The sequence below is a fragment of the Kogia breviceps genome, chromosome 4, assembly GCF_026419965.1.
Source record: "Kogia breviceps isolate mKogBre1 chromosome 4, mKogBre1 haplotype 1, whole genome shotgun sequence".
NCBI lineage: Eukaryota > Metazoa > Chordata > Mammalia > Artiodactyla > Physeteridae > Kogia > Kogia breviceps.
Window position 1 is genome coordinate 18168471 of NC_081313.1, and position 25777 is coordinate 18194247.

The 25777-nt window shown below is 35.0% G+C and overlaps 1 protein-coding gene across 7 annotated transcripts in view; it reads right to left on the reverse strand.

Moving 5' to 3' along the window:
* Positions 1-25777, reverse strand: part of CDH12 (cadherin 12) — a 1002553-nt gene that overhangs the window by 411545 nt on the left and 565231 nt on the right. The window contains exon 1 of one of the 7 annotated variants that reach the window (XM_067030825.1): positions 17991-18014. The exons of the other annotated variants lie outside the window; for them this stretch is intronic. The gene's annotated coding sequence lies outside the window, so the exon portion shown is untranslated. Of the gene's footprint in view, positions 1-17990; positions 18015-25777 lie in introns of those variants that run through there. 7 annotated transcript variants of the gene reach the window in all.

Consider the following 25777-nt stretch of genomic DNA (forward strand, 5'->3'; position numbering starts at 1 on the left):
CCCACTTTCTGGAGAGTTTTTATCATAAATCTGTGTTGAATTCTGTCAAAAGATTTTTCTGCATCTATTGAGATGATCATATGGTTTTTATTCTTCAATTTGTTAATATGGTGTATCACATTGATTGATTTGCGTATATTGAAGAATCCTTGCATCCCTGGGATAAATCCCACTTGATCATGGTGTATGATCCTTTTAATGTGTTGTTGGATTCTGTTTGCTAGTATTTTGTTGAGGATTTTTGCATCTATATTCATCAGTGATATTGGTCTGTAATTTTCTTTTTCTGAAGTATCTTTGTCTGGTTTCTGTATCAGGGTGATGGTGGCCTTATAGAATGAGTTTGGGAGTGTTCCTTCCTCTGCAATTTTTTGGAAGAGTTTGAGAAGGATGGGTGTTAGCTCTTCTCTAAATGTTTGATAGAATTCACCTGTGAAGCCATCTGGTCCTGGACTTTTGTTTGTTGGAAGATTTTTAATCACAGTTTCAATTTCATTACTTGTGATTGGTCTGTTCATATTTTCTATTTCTTCCTGGTTCAGTCTTGGAAGGTTATACCTTTCTAAGAATTTGTCCATTTCTTCCAGGTTGTCCATTTTATTGGCATAGAGTTGCTTGTAGTAGTCTCTTAGGATGCTTTGTATTTCTGCGGTGTCTCTTGTAACTTCTCCTTTTTCATTTCTAATTTCATTGATTTGAGTCCTCTCCCTCTTTTTCTTGATGAATCTGGCTAATGGTTTATCAATTTTGTTTATCTTCTCAAAGAACCAGCTTTTAGTTTTATTGATCTTTGCAATTGTTTTCTTTGTTTCTATTTCATTTGTTTCTGCTCTAATTTTTATGGTTTCTTTCCTTCTGCTAACTTGGGGTTTTGTTTGTTCTTCTTTCTGTAGTTCCTTCAGGTGTAAGGTTAGATTGTTTATTTGAGATTTTTCTTGTTTCTTGAGGTAGGCTTCTATAGCTATAAACTTCCCTCTTAGAACTGCTTTTGCTGCATCCCATAGGTTTTGGATCATCATGTTTTCATTGTCACTTGTCTCTAGGTATTTTTTGATTTCCTCTTTGATTTCTTCAGTGATCTCTTGGTTACTTAGTAACGTATTGTTTAGCCTCCATGTGTTTGTGTATTTTACGGTTTTTTCCTTGTAATTCATTTCTAATCTCATAGTGTTGTGGTCAGAAGAGATGCTTGATATGATTTCAGTTTACTTAAATTTACTGGGGCTTGATTTGTGACCCAAGATGTGATCTATCCTGGAGAATGTTCTATGTGCACTTGAGAAGAAAGTGTAATCTCCTGTTTTTAGATGGAATGTTCTATAAATATCAGTTAAATCTATCTGGTCTATTGAGTCATTTAAAGCTTCTGTTTCCTTATTTACTTTCATTTTGGATGACTGTCCATTGGTGTAAGTGAGGTGTTAAAGTCCCCCACTATTATTGTGTTACTGTTGATTTCCCCTTTTATAGCTGTTAGCAGTTGCTTTATGTATTGAGGTGCTCCTATGCTGGGTGCATATATATTTATAATTGTTATATCTTCTTCTTGGATTAATGTCTTGATCATTATGTAGTGTCCTTCCTTGTCTCTTGTAACATTCTTTATTTTAAAGTCCATTTTATCTGATATGAGTATTGCTATTCCAGCTTTCTACTGATTTCCAATTGCATGGAATATCTTTTTACATCCTCTCACTTTCAGTCTGTATGTGTCCCTAGGTCTGAAGTGGGTCTCTTGTAGACAGCATATATATGGGTCTTGTTTTTGTATACATTCAGCCAGTCTGTGTTTTTTGGTTGGAGCATTTAATCCATTCACGTTTAAGGTAATTATCGATATGTATGTTCCTATGATCATTTTCTTAATTGTTTTGGGTTTGTTTTTGTAGGTCCTTTACTTCTCTTGTGTTTTCCACTTAGAGAAGTTCCTATAGCATTTGTTGTAGAGCTGGTTTGGTGGTGCTGAATTCTCTTAGCTTTTGCTTGTCTGTAAAGCTTTTGATTTCTCATTGAATCTGAATGAGATCCTTGCTGGGTAGAGTAATCTTGGTTGTAGGTTCTTCCCTTTCACCACTTTATCATGCCACTCCCTTCCAGCCTGTAGAGTTTCTGCTGAGAAATCAGCTGTATAACCTTATGGGAGTTCCCTTGTATGTTACTTGTCATTTTTCCCTTGCTGCTTTCAGTAATTTTTCCTTGTCTTTAATTTTTGCCAATTTGATTACTATGTGTCTCGGCGTGTTTCTCCTTGGATTTATTCTGTATGGGTCTCTGCACTTCCTGGACTTGGGTGGCTATTTCCTTTCCCATGTTAGGGAGGTTTTTGACTATAATCTCTTTAAATATTTTCTCGGGTCCTTTCTCTCTCTCTCTTCTCCTTCTGGGACCCCTATAATGCAAGTGTTGTTGCGTTTAATGTTGTCCCAGAGGTCTCTTAGACTGTCTTCATTTCTTTTCATTCTTTTTTCTTTATTCTGTTCCACAGCTGTGAATTCCACCATTTTGTCTTCCAGGTCACTTATCCATTCTTCTGCTTCAGTTATTCTGCTGTTGATTCCCTCTAGTGTATTTTGCATTTCAGTTATTGTATTGTTCATCTCTGTTTGTTTGTTCTTTTATTCTTCCAGGTCTTTGTTAAACATTTCTTGCATCTTCTCGATCTTTGCCTCCATTCTTTTTCCAAGGTCCTGGATCATCCTCACTATCATTATTCTGAATTCTTTTACTGGAAGGTTGCCTGTCTCCACTTCATTTAGTTGTTTTCCTGGGGTCTTATCTTGTTCCTTCATCTGGTACATAGCCCTCTGCCTTTCCATCTTGTCTATCTTTCTGTGAATGTGGTTTTTCTTCCACAGGCTGCAGGATTGTACTTCTTGCTTCTGCTGTCTGCCCTCTGGTGGATGTGGCTATCTAAAAGGCTTGTGCAAGTTTCCTGATGGGAGGGACTGGTGGTGGGTAGAGCTGACTGTTGCTCTGGTGGGCAGAGCTCAGTAAAACTTTAATCTGCTTGACTGTCCATGGGTTGGGCTGGGTTCCCTCCCTGTTGGTTGTTTGGCCCGAGGCAACCCAACACTGGAGCCTACCTGGGCTCTTTGGTGGGGCTAATGGCAGACTCTGGGAGGGCTCACACCAAGGAGTACTTCCCAGAACTTCTGCTGCCAGTGTCCTTGTCCCCACGGTGAGCCACAGCTACCCCCCACCTCTGCAGAAGACCCTCCAACACTAGCAGGTAGGTCTGGTTCAGTCTCCCCTGAGGTCACTGCTCCTTCCCCTGGGTCCTGATGTGCACACTACTTTGTGTGTGCCCTCCAAGAGTGGAGTCTCTGTTTCCCCCAGTCCTGTTGAAGTCCTGCAGTCAAATTCCACTAGCCTTCAAAGTCTGATTCTCTAGGAATTCCTCCTCCCGTTACTGGACCCCCAGATTGGGAAGACTGACGTGGGGCTCAGAACCTTCACTCCAGTGGGTGGACTTCTGTGTTATAAGTGTTCTCCAGTCTGTGAGTCACCCACCCAGCAGCTATGGGATTTGATTTTACTGTGATTGTGCCCCTCTTACTGTCTCATTGTAGCTTCTCCTTTGTCTTTGGATGTGGGGTATCTTTTTTGGTGAGTTCCATTGTCCTCCTGCCAATGATTGTCCAGCAGCTAGTTGTGATTCTGGTGTTCTCACAGGAGGGAGTGAGAGCACGTCTTTCTACTCTGCCATGTTGGTTCAGAGCATCTTGTAGCTTATTTTATATGTAATAGTTTGTACCTCTTAATCCCCTACCCCTATATTGCCCCTCCCCCCATCCCCACTGCTAACCACTAGTTTGCTCTCTATATCTCTGAGTCTGCTTCTTTTACATTAAATTCACTAGTTTGTCGTATTTTTTTAGATTCCACATATGTGATATCATACACTATTTGTCTTTCTCTGTCTGACTTATTTCACTTAGCATAATACACTCCAAGTCCATCTGTATTCTCACACATGGCAGAAAGCTCATAATTTTTCTGGGTAGTATTCCATTGTGTATATGTACCTTATCTTCTGTATTCATCAGTGTTATTTTTAATATAAAAAACAAAACAGCAGGCTAACAAAGTAATAAGAAATCGATCTTTTAGCAGCAGCACTGAGCTCATACTAACGCAGGAATATTTGCTGAATGCTAATAGGGTCTCATATATTATACATATTTCTGCCTTTGTGTGAGTCATGAAGACTAACAGACTGAATTTACCAGCCTTTAAAGTAAACTTTTCACATTTTTGAGGCCAGATCTCTTTTTTCACTCATATATACTCATGAATTTGAGATACTATATACTTCTGGAAATAAAGAAAGCTAGACTGGATATCAGAAAGCTTGCACTATAGTTAAAATTCTGGCACTAACTAGCTTTATAACTTTGAGCCATTAGAAAAGCTTCCAGTTAATAATTTCATTGAAAAATGTGAAGAAATTAGGCTATATTATCTCTAATATTTCAGTCTGCTATAAAATTATGTTGCCTATTTGACTAAAAATTTGTGATATTCTTTCTACTTAATTCAGAAATAATCAGGCGGTCAAGAAGAAAACATTGTATAAAGTTTTCTCCCCTTTCTCATCCTGTCACACCCCTAAGTTTTATTCTATAAATGACATTATGGAAAAAAAAAAATTTGTTTTCATAGTTTGAGTATTTTAAGAATCAGCCAGGAGTCATCGACTTGATATTGTACATGGTAGGTGAAAACATTTGCTAAGGTCAAGAATATTCTTTAATTTAAAGTAACTATAATGCATTCCTTTTAAAGGACATAGCTGTTATATTACATCTAAAATGGATCCTTAGCCTTTTTCTTTATTGTTCTGGCCAGTTAAAAGTGAAAGGTGGTTTAATTAAAATGACTGAGAATTAACTTAAACCAGGGAGCATAATTTTAAAGTGGACATATAATATTGATATATTTTATATTTTTAAAATCACATTCCCACTTTAGGATGCAGTTAGTTTAAAATAACAGAAAAGCACAGTGCATAATTAAAAGAAAAGAAATGGCTTTCAGTAGACATAATTCCTTGGTATTTTACCCCTTTCCTGTTAGTTCATATTTATTCTATTTTGTTTCTTTTAGATATGATTATTAAGTGCAAACAAAATGAAATAAATAATATATAAACTTTACGAAGTATTAAATTCACTTAAAGCTACTGAATATTAGTGATGACTAGAATTAGGCATTATAAAAACCAAACCACACACATCTTTAGCAATGATTAAAAAATAAGTTGCTAAACAAATATACATAAAATACTATTTAATGAACAGTATTACTTAATAGAAAAAAAGAAGGGCTTGTTTATTTATTTACTGAGTAGATATGTTTACCATTTTTGGAGAGTCAGAAAGGGGAGAAGGCAGAGTAAGTGTACAGTTAATGGGATGTGGAGAGATTGGGAAGCACTAATGTGATAAACTGTCAAATTAATTGGCTGTTCACCCAAAATTCCTAATATTAAAAAAATCCTAATTTAGATGGACATATGAATTTGAAACTATATAATTGTTTAAAGTCCTTTCTACCAGCATAACCTATTAGCATAGTTAAAATTAAAAGAAAAACACCCAAATAATACCAAGTATTGAGAATGATGCAGAACATCTATAACTCTCATATACTGTTCATGGAAATGTAAAATAGTGCAACCACTTTGAAACACATTTTGGTAGTGTCTTAAAAACTTAAATATATACCTATTGTGTGATGCAGCTATCTCTCTCCAAAGTATTTACTCCAAGGGAAAGAAAGCTTAGTACACAAAATGATTGACTTTATTCATAATAGCAAAAAAATGGAAACAATCCAAACATCTATCAACAGGTGAATGGATAAACTGTGGTACATTTATATAATGAACTACTACTCATCAATTAAAAGGAACAAACTAGTAGTACATTCAAAACTGAACCACAAGGTCATTGTGCTGGCTAAAAAAAAGCCATTCACGAGGAGTTAAAAATATGGAAATAAAACCATAGTGACAGATGGCAGAAAAGTGGGGTTGAAGGATGGGAGTGGAATAAGGGATAGCAAAGGGGAACAGAAAGCCATTTGGGAGGATGAAAATGTTCAGTATCTTGGATATGATGGTGGTTTCGCAGGTGTATACATTTGTCAAAACTCATCTAGTTTATACTTTAAATATGTGCAGCTTATTTTACGTTATAGCTAAAGTGACAAAAATATGTCTCTTCCTCATTTATTCTTTAATTGAACATTACTATAATTAAACTGTCAATGCCACATTATATCCATAATAACTTAAGAGTCTGCCTGCCTTTCATCCTATTTCCTATTTTCTAAAGGAATCATATTGAAGATGGGATAAAATCACCTACTTTATATTTCTAATGGTTTCTTAAATCGTAGAGAGCATTTCCCATTCAATCAAAGTTTAAGACAACTTTAAACTAAAGGTCCTAGTACATATCCAGATAATAGTTCAGTAAAATTTTATATGGGGAAATAAAGTGCCATTCCATTTGAAACAATGACTGCTGTGAATTGCTTAATTACTTCTTGGTACACATATATCATTGTCCATTTGTTTCTAAATTCTCTTTAATGCGTACTGAAATTTCACCATAGCATAACGTCAGCATCTTTGCCCCAGCAAGTGACTCTATATTACAGAAAAAATAATTTGACTTTCTCAGCCTCTAACTGCATTTGACAGGCCTTAAGATGGAAATACTTTATATAGCATCATAAAGTTGATATTGTTACCAAGTGGCTCTAAAAGTATCTCCCTCTTACTCCTATCTATCTATTTACTAAACTGAACTTTTTCTTTGGGTTTCATAGTGACTCCGTTAACTTCTGAATACTGAGTTTCATTCTATTCCCAGTTACACTGACTGTAATATCCAGTTTCTGCTCCTGTCAACTTGCTCCTTTACACTCTAGGCCAAAGTCAATAATTTGCTTCCACAACATAAAGAATAGGTTACTTCCATCTGCCTTGCTGACTCTATTTTCCTTATTAAAAATAATGTTAGCTCTCCACAGTAATACAGACTTTTAACATTTCTTAGACTGTTGGTGTATAGTCTGAAATAACACTTTTACTACTTCACGTTCATCAAATATATGGACTAAAGTTTTTGTAGTAATGGTGCAGCGGGAAAAATATGGGGAAAATATCAGGAACTTTGATGACTCACTCCCTGAAATGGAAGTGACACAGCAACATGACAATAGCAAACAGCAGTTGTGAATCCTTGGACTAGTTGCTTTATCCATATTTGCTTCAGTTTCCTCAGATCAGAAAAGAGAAAGAATAATGTGAAATTAGTTCATGTATATGCAGAAATAAGATTAAATGAGTGAGTAGACATGTAGCACCAAGAAGGTAATGTTACAAAATAAGGGCTCAATAAATATCAGCCACTATTATTAGTTAAACGTGCAATATATGCACTATGTAAACCCCAAATAAAATTTTGTTTTTAATTGTCATGATTATGTCCAATTGGACGTAGGCTAAATGTATGTCATACTCTTTATATTGTAAATTCTGAAAAGAAATTTCCCATTAAACATGTAAAATAAAATTATTCCATCCATGTTTAGCAAGAATGTTTCAAAGCATAAAAATGAATTGCTGGTGGACATAAAAACTGCAACTATACCTCAGGGGAGCCACTTTGATATTTATAACAAAACAGTGTGTGTGTGTGTGTGTGTGTGTGTGTGTGTGTGTGTATACAGATATTTACCAAGAAAATATTGTGCATTACATCATTGTTTATAACTGTGAAAAACTAAACACTAATTACAGTATTATTGATTAGATATAAACATGAAAATGTAATACATGAATGCAGATTTTTAATAGAAAAGATAGGAGATCATAATACCACCTAAGTATGTTTCTATATAGATTTTAAAAGAAGTTTATGATTCTTGAGAAACTAAACATGTTTTCTTGACATTAGCATTTTGGTAGGTTAACTCACCTTTTCTCGTTTGTAAAAATTGTAAGCTAGAGAAAATAAAGAAAAAGAATAATCCTTAAGTTGTTTCATTTATCATTTCCTCCTCTAATTCTTTCTGTTTTTTGTATATGTCTATATAAACAAAAGGAAAGGGAGGCTACAATTTAGATACTTTTATAAAATCCAGAGTTAAGTAGTTTAAATTGAAGAGATAGATACGTGACTTCTTTTGGAGTGGATGTTGATTCTCCCACAGATGAGTTTCAAATGACATTGTCAGTTGCATCAACGAAAAAATATCAGTACCGACTCCTTATGGTTGATGAGGGGTATTACCTGTTTTCACTCCATTTCCTTCCATCAAGAACGGGTAAAAATCAAGAAAACTGATTCTAGTCCCACAGAGAAACAGATCGGCTACTGTGTAAAAGTGTGGCTTCTAGGAAGAAGCCTGAGCCAGAAAAATATATTCTATTATTGAGCAAAATCTCTTTTGTGTAGTCTGCTTTTCACTGTTGAAGGAGCTCGGAAGGGTCTTTGTATTGGAGGGAGGGAATCTGAGATTCATGTCGGGCACTGGAGTAGAAATAGACAAACTATTTTCTTTCATTTAGTTTGTAATTTTCCCAACTTTCTACTACAAAAATCTCAGACAAATATAAACAGTAAAGGAAACAGTATTGATGGACACCATGTTTCCATCATCCAGCTTCCTTATTTAGCAAATTGTGGCCAATCTTGTTTCCTCTATATTCTCTCACTTTGTCCTCTTACTTCCTCTTGGATACTTTTGAAGCAAATCCTAGACAATTATATTTTCCATCTGTAAATATTTCAGTGTGCTGTGTAAAACATAAGGGCTCCTTGCTTTTCCACTACAACATATTCATAATATCATTATCTCAGGATGTTTTCTTTTGCTTTGGCTTTAAGTGACTAATGCTAATACGCCTAGTTTAACAATTTAATCTAGCTTATGAGATTTCAGTATATAGGCTGCATTAACTCCCTCTAGTAGTATAGACTGTGGATGTTATTTTACAGCAGCCCTCACAAGGAGGTTAGCTGACCAATAATATCTTAAACTTGATTCCAGAAGCTACTACTCCAGTCTCCCAATGTGTCCTATTGACTGTGGTCAAGAACAGTATCAGGAGATATATTAGTTATTACAAAGTTTAATAATTGATATATCACTCATTTGGTCAAGGAAACCTCAATAGTCCCCAGTTGCTTATTGTATAAAATGCAAATTCCTTGCCTATAATTAAAAATTCTCCTTGATCTGCCTATAAAGTGATTTCCCACAGTGTCAAAGATGAAAGCTGGTTTCTTTACTTTAATTGTTATCAGAATGTAATTTCCAGTCTCTAGGTTTTTATTCCTGGGGCTTGTCTGATTTCTTTCCAAATTTCATATGTGTTTATGTAAAAGGACCTATACTATTTGATAGCTTTCTCAATGTTTAATGCAAGTGCTAGATACAAACTAGACACTCAGTATATATTTGTTGAACACTCAGTATAATGCCCGATTGAACAAAATGTTGGTTTTCTGTTACTGGCAGATGTGTACCTGCTTCATCATTTTACTATTCTGTTTAAAAGCAGCACAGACAAAACCTTTGGGGAATTTGATTTCCAGATGCTTCTGTCCTGCTTGGAAATAGGAAAAGCTATCACAGTTCACCACACCAGAACTATTTCATTCATGGCAGCTGTCTCAAAGGGGCTACAAAATAAGGACCGTTTACCTTTATCACATAGTGTTATTTTTCTTATCTAAAGACCGGGAATTAGGTTCTTGATTTCCAAAGGAGGAAACACTAGTTATTTTAAGGTGCCTTTTTAGGTAAGTCATAGTTTATAATGATAAGCCAACTTTACAATTTAATTGAATATTTTTAAGTCTCACTGAGACTATACTCTTCTCCACTTTAAAATGAGTTGTTTTTCATTTCATAAAATTGTCATTTTAAGGTGTTATTTTTACTAATTTTAAACTCAGTGGAATGGATATGAAAATATGAGAATCATATATTATTAATAAATATTTCTTAAAAAAATAGTTCACAATTTATATCTTTGTTTATAGTCAAAGTGTACAATTTATTATACTAATGACAGAGGACAAACATACTCATAGTTAGTTGCAAAATGATGGATTGTGGTAAAATTAGGTTGCTACACTCTGATTTTACCAGCTTTAATTAAGAAAAAAAATTCACATAACTATAAAAATCACTCTAAAGCAATATGATTTAGCAACAATTTAAATACATAAAAATTTTAATAAAAACCAGGCTAACCCTTTTATAAACAGCTTGAAGTATGTCTAATTATTCAAAAATCATTATGATGCAAAATTCATGTTTTCTCTCCAATACTTACATTTAATAGGAAAACCATTATCCTTGTTCTAGCGAGCTTTGATTGCTTTCAAAGTGAGCAACTTGATGGAAAAATTCAGGCTATTCTGAATTGTTCTGACATATCCTTGAATGGACATTGTAGTTAATGATCTCCATTGAGACAGCCCTCTTACAATCATCTACTTAATTCATTCTGTTTTAGAAGAGCTAGCATTCTGTTTTAGAAGAGCTAGGGAAATAGACAGGCTGGTTCAAAATCATAGATGTGTTAACAACCTGATGTTTTAGGGGTAAATACTGATTGCTTAGCAGGTGTGAAATTTGGCAGTAAACATAAGTGACTCAGGGCCTTGAAGCTGTCTGAAGTGAGGGATATCCATTGAGTTGCCCTTAGATGAAAGCTGACATAATCTTTTGAGCATATAGAAGGCATCCAAAAAAAACAGGATTTTATCAGTCTAAGACAAATGTTTGTATTTGATTCGGTGCAGTAGGGTCGTTTTTATGAGGGATTTTTGCTAGTATGGTCTACAGACAAAGCAAGCCTAGGACTGCTGCTCTACCATTGAGTTTTGTGACCTGGCGTAAGTGTGGAAACATCCACTAGAAAGATTTCATTCCTAGGTTTTATGTTAGGTTCCCGGATTATTATTATCATGCAAGCAAGTGAGATTTATGGCATTCACACAGGAAGAGTGGGATTCTTATAATAGGAAATCTGCCCTAATCTATTTGTAGTTCCATGTTGGGACTTGGTGCATCCAAGCACTATATGCAATAGCTACTCAGTGTTTTAGGACTCGCAGAGAGGAGATTAAGTCACAAGAAAGACCGACCCTCAAGTTAGTGTAGGAGGGAGCTATGAAAAATGGATACATCTATAAGAGCTGGCCTTAGAGGCAATATGCTGGTGATAAAAGACACAGCGACCAAATTGCAGGGCAAGATCAGGGTCGAGTGTTTCGCAGGCAATTGAACCACAAAGAAAGTCCTTCCATAAGAAGGAAATTCCAGAAGAGATCAATCATTATCAGAAAATATGTCACTGCCAGTGGGCAATGGAGGCAGATTTCCAGGAAGGAAGCAGATAAGAACTAATCAAGGGAAACAGGGACCTGCCAACAGCTAATTTTTAACAGGGCTTCAACTTGGGAATAAAAAAGCAAAACAGGTTATAGACAGTTCATTAGGTAGAATAATTTAGATTAATTTAAGATAAATTTCCCTAAATCAGCAATGTTAGGAAGTGGCTTATCTGGGATAGAAATTCAGCAATTACGCCAGAGCCTGCTCTTAAAGACAAGCCTTATGTGTATTCTAATTTCATAACATATCCATATTACAGTGTTATATACTTTTCAAAGAGATTGTATACAAATGATTTCTTTGGGAATTACTGCATGTATGAGGTGAGCAAATCATATCATTATATTCATTTCACAGGTGAAGAAATTGAGTCTAACATAACTGCATCCTGTCTGAGGTCACATAGATAATAATTTTAAAACAATAAACTAGAATTCAGGTTTTCTGTTTCCCCATTGTTCTATGTTTATTTGACACAGAGGCTGCCAGACTCTTAAACGGCTAGATAGTAAATGTTTTAAAGTTTGCAGCCAAAAGGCAAAATTGAGGATATTATGTAGGTATTTATATAATAATTGTAGATGTAACCATTAAAAATGAAACAGCTTTCTATCTTTGTGGTCTATACAGAAACAGGCAGTAGGTCGGATTTGACCTACTGGCCATAGTTTATCAACCCAGATTATAGCAACACTTGCTTGAATGGTTATTTGCAATAGCAACTTAATCTAACAGTGATGAATTAAATAGTGTTACATCATCGTGCACCTCTCTGACTCACTTAAATTGTGTTATATGTAGAAGAAACTTACATAAATCTTGATTTACACAGAACACATTATGAAATAATATGGTGACATCCATAAACTTATAAAATAATGTTTCTAAATTTTATTTCTATATTTTCTATAGATTAATACACGTTGATTTCAGTTAAAAACCTGTCAAATCCAGCTTCTCCCAAAATATAATTATCATGTTTTCATTAAAATCGATTTATATTTAATTCTTTTCTCCATAGGTAAAATTTGTGGATTGAAATAATCACATAGTACATCTCATAGCATTCCCCAAAATAGACCAAAGGCATTAGCTATCTGAAATCTCCACCATAAAAATATGATTGCATACTCTGTCTCTGATATTTCCAGACATTAATGGCTTTGTGTCAACTTTAATTATGATATTTTCTTGGAGTAATGTAGAAAGGAATTTTAAGCTTATAAACGTACAAAAGCATAGCTCTCAAATGCATTTTTTGCTCAGGAAGAATTTGACCTCAGCATGTAAGCTTTGGATAAAGATGTTTTACTCAAATACAAATAAATAGGAATTATTATTCAATATGAAAACAAAAAAAATCAATATGCTCTTTCATATAACAATTAAAACTAGTCATTTTGTCCTCCCAGTTTTCCAGACCTATGTAACCTGCATAAATAAATGATGAAGACAGTGACAGCAATTATTGGTAACACAACTGAAATGACATTTAAAAATACCTAAAAAGGATTATAGCTCTGCAATAAGCTTTTAATATTTTTTATCTTGGAACATTCAAGACAATACCATAGTTTCTTAGAGAAAAGTTTATTGACTGAACATTTTTGTAAGTAAATGGATGACCTTTGCTTTCTCTTCTGATTTGTACACTTAGAAATTACCTAGGGGAAAGAAAGTATCAATTTGTCATTCTATAGTATGATACATGAATTGAAGTAATCTTAGGGAAGGCTTGGAATCTAAGTCTACATGAGAAACCACAGATTTGCTCAGAACCAAGCTAAGCACAAAACTTTGCCAAGTTAATAAGCATTGTCTTTCTACATTGTAGCATCTTCAAGGTCTTTTGTCTGAATATGGGCAAACAGAATCGAGTAGAAACAATATGCAAGAATGTGGCACTTTGTGTTTGACCTGAAACCATTTTACTATCCTGACTATGGACACCAATGAACAGCTCTAGAACTTAAAAGTATGAGTTGATTTTGAACTTACTGCAATGTCAGAACGAGTTTATAAAATATGCACAGTAGTGTTATTTGTGCTATTCATATCTACCTATTTTGTTCATCAAAATAAAATAGGCGGGCTTCCCTGGTGACGCAGTGGTTGAGAGTCCGCCTGCCGATGCAGGGGACACGGGTTCGTGCCCTGGTCCGGGAAGATCCCACATGCTGCGGAGCGGCTGGGCCCGTGAGCCATGGCCGCTGAGCCTGCGCGTCCGCAGCCTGTGCTCCGCAATGGGAGAGGCCATAACAGTGAGAGGCCCGCGTACAGGAAAAAAAAAAAAAAAAAGCAAGTGGATGATCATTTTTTTTAAACTATCATGATGGTTGAGTCATGCACAAGGCCACCACGCACTTGCTCACAACACTTCTGGATGGATGTCTGACGGTCTAATATGCATTTGAGGACATCAGTGTAAAAAGGAAGGGTTGGTTTCAATAGCGTGTGGTGTAATGACACTTTGGAAAGAAAGCAAATGTCTGTTTCTTTAGAGACAGAAACAAGAACTAGTGATGGTGTATTTTGTATTTCAACTTAATTAGGCTACAGTACCCAACTATGTAATCAAACAGCAATTAAGGTGCTGCTGTGAAGGTATTTATAGTTGTGATAATTTGGGTGGGCTTGAGGTGTCCCTTAAGAAAAAAAAAGAAAGAAAAGGAAAAAATAAATGCAACGTATGCACAGCAGCTTCAGCCTGTGCCCCAAAGTACCAGCCTGCCCTCTGATAGCCTATCCTTCAAATATTGGACTTGCCTAACCAAATCCTACATTTTCATAAGCCAATTCCTGGCAATAAAATTTTTAGTATATATACCCACTGGTTGTTTTTCTCTAGTGTAACCCTGACTGATAACACAGAGACACTCACTTGATTCAAGATTTTAAAACTTTCTGCAAAATTCCCCAAGTGAAAGTAAATCTTTTATAATGTTAACATCAAATACCTATGGTTGGCTAACAAAAACAACAACAACATAAACAGTAGCAGCAATAAAAACTAAACACCTAGAGATCAAGAGTACAACATGAAACAGAATAGGGAAATAACAAGTTCAGAAATAGACTATTAAATAGCTTCAGTGTGGGAAAGAGAACCTTGGCACCCCCTTTAGCTTCTTTCCCACATTCTTCCTTTTCTTTTTGTTTTATAACATTTCTTTTTACATTTAGATGTTCGCATTACTGAGTAGTGGGGCAGCAAATTTGAGTGTAAGGTATCTCTGCAAAAGCTGTTCTCTGTAGTCTACTCCTGTGTTGGTGGCATGTAGAATCCTAAGTGACCCCAATGACCCTCATTCTTTGTAATAGCAAAAGAATTTTTGGAAGTTACAACATTTTGTAACTGAGGTTACAACTCATAGTAAATAAAAAGATTACCCAGTGAGCCTAATCTAATTTAATGCACCATTTAAAAGCAGAACATTTTTTTCCAACAGGGGACAGGAAAGGAAGTCAAAGATTTGGAAAAGCAGGGAGCTCTTCCTGGCTTAGAGATGGAGGAGGCCATGTGGGAAGGACCCGAAGGTGGCCTGTACTATCTGAGAGAGACTCTCAGCGGATAGCCAGCAAGGAAATGGGACCTCAATCCTACAATGAGAACTTATTCTGCCATCAACCTGAATGAGCCTGGAATCTGACTCTCCCTCCATCCCTCTGTTAAGAGGCCACATTGACTTCTGCCTTGTGATACCCTAATCAAAGAGCCAAGTTGAGCCTGCCCAGCCTTCTGGAATACAGAAATGTAAGATAATAAGTGGGTGTTCATTTATGCCACAAAGTGTGTAGTAATTTGTTTCACAGCATAAGGAAACTAACACAGTCCATTGCAAGATATTTGAGTCTCTCTAGTACTGAGAACACTTTTTAATTCTTGTTGAATCACAAATGCTTAGTACATTGCCCAGCACAAAATGTGTGTTCAATACACAGCAGTTAATTGTATGAATTAAGGGAATGCCACAGGGGACCTTAAAATCTGATCTTTAATGATTTTACTTAGACTGGCCTTTCCCCCACATTTTGGTAAGTGTTGACTCAGTGTAACACATTTAGAATAAAGAGTAGGACTAGATATTTCCAGTTTGGAAGATATTGTTCAGAGATGATGTCTCAGACCATGTGCATTCATATCTCATTTAATTTTTGTTGTGTGACATATTGTATAAGTTAACATAACTAAATTAATCAGAACTAGGAAAATTGGGATAATATAGAAAGGTGTCCCAGTGGCCTTCATGAATTACAAAGGAACTAGATGGATCTAGAACGGAGCTGTCCAGAAGCCTGGGCCTTCTCTACTTTGTGTTAATCCCGATATGATAAGTGTTCCACTTATGTAGCAGGCAAACTCTATATATAACTTGGAGGCAGAAGGGAGAAGGGGATCATCTGGATACTCAGAGATCCAGAGGTTAAAGAATAAATGAATCAGTTTATGTAGGTGAATAAGGTCCCACATAGATTTCCTTTTAAAGTTAGAAACATATAAATTGTGACTTAATTTTGGACATGTCAGAAACAATTTGACCATGAAAATTTTTGTGTGATTTTGTATTTCTTGAGGTTGATTAATTTGCAAATGACTCATAGTGAGAACTTTGAAGAGCAGCTCCACTTAAAACCTTAACTTCTATAATTTAGATCCTCTGAGAATATTCCTTTGTATGAGGAAACATAGGGCATCTCAGTACAAGACATTTTATACAATTATTTATAATATATTCTCTTTCACTTTCAAAATACTAAGAAACTTCAAAGATATTAAAGCAAAACCTGTGGAAAGGTTATGTTTCTCTAGTTCCCTGGTTGCCTGCATTCACTTCCCAACTTTAACACTTATGTGGTCATAAGAGCCCCGTTAGGCTGCCTATGAAATGAGAACTCCATTCTCATCTGGCAACAGAGAAATTCCTTTGCAGTGACATGCCACTCTGGTTATTTTTTCCATAAGTAATGTGGAATTCAAGTTCCTAATATTTCAACACCTGTCACTCCTTTTGTAGATAGTGTAGACTTGGACAGTGTTAGAACTTTTTCAGGTCTCAGCTTTGCTACTTCATAACTGCAAAGTTGGGACAAGTGATTTAAACTTTCAAAACCTCAATCTTTAAATTTGTAAAATGGAGATAATAACAGTACCTAATTTAGGATCTTTAATTTCAGTAAGACATTCAGGAAAGTCTCAGTAATACTTAGTTATTAAAAAATCGTAGCTATTTACTACTGTTATTATTAATATTGTTCTAATAACAAGTAGCTATATTTTATGAAAAAATACATACAAATATAAAAGGACCTGAAAAGGACGTTGTCCAAACTTAACTTTGAAATAGCATATAATATGTTCACATTTTAGACCATTTCCAGTCATTATTTTTTCCTGTTAAAAAAAAATTGGGCTTTGCAGAATTTTAATGTTGCTATTTTAACATTTATTAGTGGGTAAAGTATGCTTCCAAAGGGAAACTGAGATTGTCTCTGTGTGTATAAACATTTTTCCTTTCTAGTAAAAATACATAAAGAAACTCATTTTTCATAAAGGAAAACTGTGAATACTTTACTCTTCTGACCTCTGATAATCAAAACTGGATCCTAACTTGATATCACATAGTATACATTTTTTATCATGAGCTGGAAGAATTAGCTTGAATGCGTCTTGGAAAAGCATAAATCCTTTAATCAGATGTGAGAGATGAATGCTGGTTATCACATCTTGCCAAATGTATCCTATCCTAAAAAAAACTTATTATTTTCTCTAATTATGTCTTCTGATTAGAATTATAGCTTCCATAACAAATGTAACATAATTAAAGATAAAATGAATTCATCAAAGAAACACCCTTTGTTTCTCAATATATAAAATTATTTTAATAGTTATATTAATAAAACTGCTTTTAAATCTCCTTGGAAGGGGATATTTAAGTTGTCCATTCATAATTACAAGCACTCTAATTCTTGAATTGAGTAGCTCTCCAACCAAAACCACTAGTATTTTGAAGAATTATCTACTATCAAATCCATACTGGAATTATCACCCCCTCCTTGCAACTCTGTAAATGTTTTTCTCTTTTTTTAGTCATTGTGAGGAACTTTCTTCTTTCTAGTAATGTGATTTCAACTTCCCCCAGAATAATATTTATTATGGTGTGTTCCATTCTCATTTTTTGGAATGAAAATTCATACTTATACCCATTTTCCTATTTATCATCTTGCTATCACTTCTAGGACCAAGTACACTTGCAATTTAAACTAACTTACTTTCTCTACTTTTGCAAAAAAAATAACTAGGCATTATATCTAAAATAAGATTTTGGTTTTGTTCGTATGATATTAAAAGGGCACAAGAGTAAATTAAAATCATGGAAATAACATGAATGTCTCAGATAGAATGCCAATTAGTCAGTTATTTGGTAGAATATTATGTTTGTGATAATGTTTAAGATTTCAAGAGTAACTCCCCCTTAATTTGCAAACTTTCAGATATTTTTCCCCCAGTAATTCTAGATCATCGTTTTTTGATATTTTAGAAAACTTTGTTTGATTTGCCTTACATTTCAAGCCTGAATGTGTGCCCTTGTAGTCGTTTTCCCTTCATCTGTACTTTATCCTGTATTCCAGATATTCTTTTTATTTAATCTGTCAGCAGAGTCAAGAATGCCAAAGTCTTAATTCCAGGTAGTCGGACTTCTTCTGATTCCCACATACATACACACTTTACTTTACATCCATGTTTTACTTTATCTCAAATAATAAACTTATTTTTGTTAATTTTTAATATTCCCAAGTGACAATTTAAAGGTTAATTTAAAAAATCAGTGAAAAAGTAATATCTATTGATAAATGAATGAGGGTGTGATTATGATGCTATAAAGATACACTAATTTAGAAAATCAATTTGAGACAATAATTTGGAAATTCAAAAATATAAAATAATGGCTCAAAATTATTTAGCTGTTTTGGATAAGAGCCTCAATTTATTAATAAGAATATGCAGAATATCCACACACACATAGCTCCCCCTCAAATTGAAAAGAGATGAAATAATGTTTCTTTTTATTCTGTACCTTAGGAATGAAAGGCAAATTTGCGAGCAGCTACTAAAGGAACCTTATTTGGGCTACCTTATTGTTATGATACAATGCATAACAATATTATCTTTATTTTTCCAATATTCTTCATATTACATTAGAATTGGACAGATTGACCTGTTCATATTCTCACTGTTTCCATTCACTAGAAAACAGATTCATGCCAAACTAGTTTCTGCTTTGTTTACAAACTATTGTCACAAAAATGAGAGTTCATAATTCTTTAATAGCCAAGATGATTCATGGAAGAAGACTGCATAAAGGATTTGCAAATCTCCTTTACTTCCTCTCCCTATTGTAAGAAATGGGTGAAATGCTAACTTACCATCTTTATGAGATTTATGAATAAATAAAATGGAGTAATAACAGTAAATCACACTGAAGTTGTCAGATTAGCATCTTCTCTTATAGTTTCAAAAAATGCCATCTTTTGTGACTTGAATTGCAATGTGTACAGAATATGGCAAAACAAGGCTATATACTCAATAACCTCAAGATAATGGTATTGATCCTACTGGGAAACTACATAAACAGAACCATTTCATGACAAGCACGGAATTCTAATTTATAGACCCTCTTTACATTCCATTTTAACATCACTTTGTGTTATGTCAGTAAGCAACAAAATTATCTGAAAATCAAAAACAAAAAGGCAAATTATTCCTTTGCAATAGTGTTATAGCTTATAAATTAGACCAAGAATTTTGAACAAAACAACGTCTAGGGCTTCCCTGGTGGCGCAGTGGTTGAGAGTCTGCCTGCCGATGCAGGGGACATGGGTTTGTGCCCTGGTCTTGGAGGATCCCGCATGCCGCGGAGTGGCTGGGCCCGTGAGCCATGGCCGCGGAGCCTGTGCTCCGCAACGGGAGAGGCCACAACAGTGAGAGGCCCGCGTACCGCAAAAAACAAACAAAAAAACCCCGTCTATTAGCTCAGATTTGTATTTGTAGGATATTATTAAACACAGGTTAGAGAGAATTTATGAAGAATAGCTATAGTTTTCTTAATTATTTTAATGATTACTTCCTTTTTTTTAATTTAATGGGTATTCAACAAATTTCATTAGGGGATTTAATGTTTAATACTACTAATGAAATTAAATAAAAAAGATGCATAGTATCATTAAAGTAGCACATAAGAAAAGTGCTAGTGCTAAAATAACTCTTTACTAAGTAGGTGCCAAGAAATACATATGAAAACCGTATTTTACAAGATAGTCCTTCTGAAAACTCTGAGGCATACTTATTCCTTTCTCCCTATAGAGGTATAAACACAAAGAATTTTTTTAAATTATAAATTATACTCTTTATGGGATATTAAAAGTTGTGGCTAAATAGAGTAGAATATTTTAAAACTTTTTAGCTTTATTATAAATGGAAATATAAACAAAATTTTGCTTCACCTGCTTGAATTGCAATGAGAAAATCAACCACCATTATGCATACATCATCCATATAACAATCTAAAATAATTATTAAAATGATTGAAATGAGGGTGAGAATTTATATCATAGATGAGAAAACAGGCACATTTCTTGGAGAAGGAAGAGAATAAACAAAACTACAGCTAATTTGGAAGATATTTTAGAGATTCCCTACACTATTAATATAGGTAATTTTTGATAATAGTCCTTTATATATAGTGTTAAAGGATTCATCATTTACTTTCTTAAGGACCACAGAAAATTGTGTATTTCATTATATTTCATATATACGATCACAGTGAAAAACTAAAAGGAAAAATCACTATATAAAATTTGTTTAGTTGGTATTTTGTCTTTTTTTTTAACTTCTTTATTGGAGCATAATTGTTTTACAATGGTGTGTTAGTTTCTGCTTTATAACAAAGTAAATCAGCTATACGTATCCATATATCCCCATATCTCCTCCCTCTTGGGTCTCCCTCTCATCCTCCTTATCCCACCCCTCTAGGTGGTCACAAAACATCAAGCTGATCTCCCTGGGCTATGTGGTTTCTTCCCACTAGCTATCTATTTTACATTTGGTAGTGTATATATGTCCATGACACTCTCTAACTTCATCCCAGCTTACCCTACCCCATCCCTGTGTCCTGAAGTCCATTCTCTACTTCTGCATCTTTATTCCTGTCCTGCCTCTAGGTTCTTCAGAACTCTTTTTTTTAGATTCCATATATATGTGTTAGTATACGGTATTTAATTTTCTCTTTCTGACTTACTTCACTCTGTATGACAGACTCTAGGTCCACCACCTCACTACAAATAACTCAGTTTCATTTCTTTTTATGGCTGAGTAATATTCCATTGCTTATACGTGCCACATCTTCTTTATCCATTCATCTGTCAATGGGCACTTAGGTTACTTCCATGTCCTGGCTATTGTAAATAGACCAGCAATGAACGTTGTGATACATGACTCTTTTTGAATTATGGTTTCTCAGGGTATATGCCCAGTAGTGGGATTGCTGGGTCATAGGGTAGTTCTATTTTTAATTCTTTAAGGAACTTCCATACTATTCTCCATAGTGGCTGTATCAATTTACATTCCCACCAACAGTGCAAGAGGGTTCCCTTTTCTCCAAACCCTCTCCATCATTTATTGTCTGTAGATTTTTTGATGATGGCCATTTTGACTGGTGTGAGGTAATAGTTCATTCCAGTTTTGATTTGCATTTCTCTAATGATTAGTGATGTTGAACATTCTTTCATGCGATTGTTGGCAATGTGTATATATTCCTTGGATAAACGTCTATTTAAGTCTTCTGCCCATTTTTAGATTGGGTTGTTTGTTTTTTTGATATTGAGCTGCATGAGCTGCTTGTAAATTTTGGAGATTAATCCTTTGTCACTTGCTTCATTTGCAAATCTTTTCTCCCATTCTGAGGGTTGTCTTTTGGTCTTGTTTATGGTTTCCTTTGCTGTGCAAAAGCTTTTAAGTTTCATTAGGTCCCATTTGTTTATTTTTGTGTTTATTTCCATTTCTCTAGGAGGTGGGTCAAATAGGATCTTGCTGTGATTTATGTCCTAGAGTGTTCTGCCTATGTTTTCCTCTAAGAGTTTAATAGTGTCTGGCCTTACATTTAGGTCGTTAATCCGTTTTGAGTTTATTTTTGTGTATGGTGTTATGGAGTGTTCTAATTTCATAGTTTTACATGTAGCTGTCCAGTTTTCCCAGCATCACTTATTGAAGAGGCTGTCTTTACTCCACTGTATATTCCTGCCTCCTTTATCAAAATTCAGTTGACCATATGTGTATGGGTTTATCTCTGGACTTTCTATTCTGTTGAATTCATCTATATTTCTGTTTTTGTGCCAGTACCATACTGTCTTGATTACTGTAGCTTTGTAGTGTAGTCTGAAATTGGGGAGCCCAATTCCTCCAGCTCCGTTTTTCTTTCTCAAGACGGCTTTGGCTATTCGGGGTCATGTTTCCATACAAATTATGAAATTTATTGTTCTAGTTCTGTGAAAACAGCCATTGGTAGTTTAATAGGGATTGCACTGAATCTGTAGATTGCTTTGGGTAGTATAGTCATTTTCACAATGTTGATTCTTCCTTTCCAAGAACATGGTATATTTCTCCATCTGTTTGTATCATCTTTAACTTCTTTCATCAGTGTCATATAGTTTTCTGCATATAGGTCTTTTGTCTCCTTAGGTAGGTTTATTCCTAGGTATTTTATTCTTTTTGTTGCAATGGTAAACGGGAGTGTTTCCTTAATTTCTCTTTCAGATTTTTCATCATTAGTGTATAGGAAGGCAAGAGATTTCTGTGCATTGATTTTGTATCCTGCTACTTTACCAAATTCATTGATTAGCTCTAGTAGTTTTCTGGTAGCATATTTAGGATTCTCTATGTATAGTATCATGTCATCTGCAAACAGTGACAACTTTACTTCTTCTTTTCTGATTTGGATTCCTTTTATTTCTTTTTCTTCTCTGATTGCTGTGGCTAAAACTTCCAAAACTATGTTGAATAACAGTGGTGAGAGTGCACAACTGTGTCTTTTTTCTGATATAAGTGGAAATGGTTTCAGTTTTTCCACCATTGAGGACGATGTTGGCTGTGGGTTTGTCATATATGGCCTTTATTACGTTGAGGTAAGTTCCCTCTATGCCTACTCTCTGGATGGTTATTATCATAAATCAGTGTTGAATTTTGTCAAAAGCTTTTTCTGCGTCTATTGAGATGATCATATGGTTTTTCTCCTTCAGTTTATTAATATGGTATATCACACTGATTGATTTGCATATATTGAAGAATCCTTGCATTCCTGGGATAAACCCCACTTGATCATGGTGTATGATCCTTTTAATATGCTGTTGGATTTTGTTTGCTAGTACTTTGTTGTGGATTTTTACATCTACGTTCATCAGTGATATTAGCCTGTAGATTTCTTTCATTATGACATCTTTGTCTGGCTTTGTTATCAGGGTGATGGTGGCCTCGTAGAATGAGTTTGGGAGTGTTCCTCCCTCTGCTATATTTTGGAAGAGTTTGAGAAGGATAGGTGTTAGCTCTTCTCTAAATGTTTGATAGAATTCACCTTTGAAGCCATCTGGTCCTGGGTTTTTGTTTGTTGGAAGATTTTTGTGTCAGCAGCCATGGCTCACGGGCCCAGCCGCCCCGCGGCATGTGGGATCTTCTCGGACCGGGGCACGAACCCGTGTCCCCGGCATCAGCAGGTGGACTCTCAACCACTGCGCCACCAGGGAAGCCCCTGTTGGAAGATTTTTAATCACAGTTTCAATTTCAGTGCTTGTGATTTGTCTGTTTATATTTTCTATTTCTACCTGGTTCAATCTTGGAAGGTTATGCATTCCTAAGAATGTGTCCTTTTCTTGCTGGTTGTCCATTTTAATGGCATGTAGTTGCTTGTAGTAATCTCTCATGATCCTTTGTATTTCTGCAGTGTCAGTTGTTACTTCTCCTTTTTCATTTCTAATTCTATTGATTTGAATCTTCTCCCTTTTTTTCTTCATGAGTCTGCCTAATTGTTTATCAATTTTGTTTATCCTCTTAAAGAACGAGCTTTTAGTTTTATTGATCTTTGCTATTGTTTCCATTATTTCCTTTTCATTTGTTTCTGATCTGATCTTTATGATTTCTTTCCTTCTGCTAACTTTGGGTTTTTTTGTTCTTTCTTCTCTAATTGCTTTACGTATAAGGTTAGGTTGTTTATTTGAATTGTTTCTTGTTTCTTGAGGTAGAATTGTATTGCCATAAACTTCCCTCTCAGAACTGCTCTTGTTGCATCTCAAAGGTTTGGAGTCATCGTGTTTTCATTGTCATTTGTTTCTATGTTTTTTTTGATGTCCTCTTTAATTTCTTCAGTGATCTCTTGGTTATTAAGTAGTGTAGGGTTTAGCCTCCATGAGTATGCATTTTTACCCATTTTTCCTGTAATTGATATCTAGTCTCATAGAGTTGTGGTCGGAAAAAATACTTGATACGATTTCAATTGTGGAAGATTTACCAAGGCTTGATTTGTGACATAAGATATGATCTATCCTGGAGAATGTTCCATGAGCACTTGAGAAGAAAGTGTATTCTGTTGTTTCTGGATGGAATGTCCTATACATATCATTAAAGTCCAAATCATTTAATGTATCATTGAAAGCTTGTGCTTCCTTATTTATTTTCATTTTGGATGATCTGTCCATTGGTGAAAGTGGGGTGTTAAAGTCCCTTACTATGATTGTGGTACTGTCAATTTCCCCGTATATAGCTGTTAGCATTTGCCTTATGTACTGAGGTGCTCCTATGTTGGGTGCATAAATATTTACAATTGTTAAATGTTCTTCTTAGATAGATCTCTTGATCATAATGTAGTGTCCTTCTTTGTCTCTTGTAATAGTCTTTATTTTAAAATCTATTTTGTCTGATATGAGAATTGCTACTCCAGCTTTTTTGATTTCCATTTGCATGGAATATCTTTTTCAATCCCCTCACTTTCAGTCTGTATGTGTCCCTAGGTCTGAAATGGGGATCTTGGAGACAGCATATATACAGGTCTTTTCCATTTAGTCAGCCTATGTCTTTTGGTTGGAGCATTTAATCCATATAAGTTTAGGGTAATTATAGATGTGTATGTTGTTATTACCATTTCCTTAATTGTTTTGGGTTTCTTAGTTTAAGTCTTTTCCTTCTCTCGTGTTTCCTGCCTAGAGAAGTTCCTTTAGCATTTGTTGTAAAGCTGGTTTGGTGGTGCTGAATTCTCATAGCTTTTGCTTGTCTGGAAAGCTTTTAATTTCTCCGTTGAATCTGAATGAGATCCTTTCTGGCTAGAGTAATCTTGGTTGTAGGTTTTTCCCTTTCATCACTTAAAATATATCCTGCCACTCCCTTCTGGCTTGCAGAGTTTCTGCTAAAAGATCATCTGTTAACCTTATGGGGATTCCCTTGTATATTATTTGTTGTTTTTTTCCTTGCTGTTTTTAATATTTTTTCTTTGTATTTAATTTTTAATAGTTTGATTAATATGTGCCTTAGCATTTCTCCTTGTATTTATCCTGTATGGGACTCTCTGCACTTCCTGGACTTGATTAACTATTTCGTTTCCCATAATAGGGAATTTTTCAACTATAATCTTTTCAAATATTTTCTCAGTCCCTTTCTTTTTATCTTCTTCTGGAACCCCTATAATTTGAATGTCGGTGCTTTTAATATTGTCCCAGAGGTCTCAAAGACTGTCCTCAGTTCTTTTAATTCTTCTTTCTTTCTTCTGCTCTGCAGTAGTTATTTCCACTATTTTATCTTCCAGGTCACTTATCCTTTCTTCTGCCTCAGTTATTTTGCTATTGATTCCTTCTAGAGAAATTTTAATTTCATTTTTGTGTGTTATTAATCACTGTTTGCTCTTTAGTTCTTCCAGGTCCTTGTTAAATGTTTCTTGTATTTTCTCCATTCTATTTCCAAGATTTTGGATCATCCTTACCATCATTACTCTGAATTCTTTTTCAGGTAGACTGCCTATTTCCTCTTCATTTGTTTGGTCTGGTGGGTTTTTACCTTGTTCCTTCATTTGCTGTGTGTTTCTCTGTCTTCTCATTTTGTTTAACTTAATGTGTTTGGGGTCTTCTTTTTGCAGGCTGCAGGTTTGTAGTTCCTGTTGTTTTGGTGTCTGCCCCCAGTGGGTAAGGTTGGTTCAGTGGTTTGTGTAGGCTTCCTGGTGGAGGGGACTAATGCCTGTGTTCTGGTGGATGAGGCTGGATCTTGTCTTTCTGGTGGGCACGACTGCATCCAGCGATGTGTTTTAGGGTGTATATTACC